The sequence below is a fragment of the Cervus elaphus genome, chromosome 19, assembly GCF_910594005.1.
Source record: "Cervus elaphus chromosome 19, mCerEla1.1, whole genome shotgun sequence".
Classification (NCBI taxonomy): domain Eukaryota; kingdom Metazoa; phylum Chordata; class Mammalia; order Artiodactyla; family Cervidae; genus Cervus; species Cervus elaphus.
In genome coordinates this window covers 47,883,444-47,885,558 of record NC_057833.1, presented here as the reverse complement: position 1 = coordinate 47,885,558, position 2,115 = coordinate 47,883,444, and positions in this window count along the sequence as shown.

Sequence of the window (2,115 nt, the reverse complement as noted above, 5' to 3'; positions counted from 1 at the left end):
ATGGCCACAGCAGCCTTGGAAGCCACAGCCCAGTGTGGAAGAAAAGCGGTCCCAGTGTGACATCACAGAGGCCGAGGAGAATGGGGCCAGCGGCTCTCCAGCACAACTGTCTGCCGCCAGTGACCGTCACTCCTGACAACAAACCACACCCCTGCTTGTGCTGGGGACTGAGGGGTCCTGTCCCTGCGAGGTTGGCTTCAGGACCACGTGAGATTAGAGAAACATGGGGAGAGAAGATGGGTGATGCTGCTCACCGTTTCAGGATCAGTGCTCATCAGAGGAAACAGTGTTCATCGTTCTATCTCCATCTGTTCCTTTTTTGTTATTACAAAATCGCACTTTGGGAGAGGAGGCAGCTAAACCTTCCCTTGTTTCCAGGGTTGGCTTCATGACACAAATCTGGTCAATGAGACATAGTAGATGTTGCAGGGTTTCTGGAAAGGCTTTTGCTTTCCTGATTAAAGGGGGAAAAGACACAGTTGGTACAGTTTTGCCCCTTTCTTCCTGTTTTGAACCTAGATGTGCTGGCTGGGTCCACCTCAACCCATTAGGCAATAAGTCAGCATGGGGCACAGACAGAGTGACAGTATTGACACTGAGTCACTGCCCCCCGCCTTGAACTGTCTCCCTCTGAGCAGCTTATTATGTGAGAAAATGGGTTCTGTTAACGTACAATTGATACTTGTCATTTGTTTTAGCCACTGAGCGTCGGAACCTCCCTGTGTTTGGAGGATTCCCTGAGCTATAAGTCTTGATGAAGGCAAAGGCTGTTTCTCCAGCCCAGCTGGGCCCGAAAATGCCAGGCACCCACATTCGAAACGTCTCTTGCAGCTAGCACACGGGCCTGCGGCTTGGGTGCCTCAGATTAGCCTCAGAACTGAGGCTACCACCAACCAACTGAGGAGGCCGCTGAGATGAAGTAACTGTCTTTTTAAAACTTAGACCATGGCCTCTGCTTAGAACCTTCCAATTGTTCCCAGCCCCCTCAGAGTAAAGTCCAAAGTTCTTGCCATGGCTCTCAAGGCCCTTCCTGATCTTTCCCCACTGACTCTGACCTCGTTTCCCAACACTCAGCCCCTTACTCACTCCACACCAGCCAGGCACACAGCACTCCTTGCTGTTCCTCAAACACACCTGGTATATTCCAGTCCTGGGTTCTTCACACTAGCTCTTCTCTTGCCCTGGAATTCTCTGCCACATGTTTTCTCAGGACTTGCCCCCACACCTCACTGTGTTCTTTGCTCCATTGGTGCCCTCTGTGGTTATCCAGACGCCTGCATCTCCAGCTGTTTCTATAGAAACGTTGGACTTGGGGCCAACGAATGTGAATGTTTAAAACATATTTTGCATAATTTACAAATGCTTTCTAGAGAATTTGTACACATTTATACTGCTATTATGAGCATACCGATATAATACCTACACTATTCAGTTCAGTTCAGTTCAATCACTCTGTCGTGTCCGGCTCTTTGCGACCCCATGAATCGCAGCACACCAGGCCTCCCTGTCCATCACCAACTCCCGGAGTTTACCCAAACACATGTCCATAGAGTCAGTGATGCCATCCAGCCGTCTCATCCTCTGTCGTCCCCTTCTCCTCCTGTCCCCAATCCCTCCCAGCATCAGGGTCTTTTCCAATGAGTCAACTCTTCACATCAGGTGGCCAAAGTATTGGAGTTTCAGCTTCAGCATCAGTCTTTCCAGTGAATACCCAGGACTGATCTCCTTTAGGATGGACTGGTTGGATCTCCTTGCAGTCCAAGGGACTCGCAAGAGTCTTCTCCAACACCACAGCTCAAAAGCATCAGTTTTTCGGCGCTCAGCTTTCTTTATAGTCCAACTCTCACATCCATACATGACCACTGGAAAAACCATAGCCTTGACTAGACGGACCTTTGTTGGCAAAGTAATGTCTCTGTTTTTAATATGCTATCTAGGTTGGTCATAACTTTCCTTCCAAGGAGTAAGCGTCTTTTAATTTCATGGCTGCAATCACTATCTGCAGTACAGTTAAGATATTAAAGTAAAATTGTTTCTCCAGTTTTATAGATGACAAATGATAACTTGATCTTTTATATCTCCTTAAATTACTTATGAAATTAAATATTTTATACA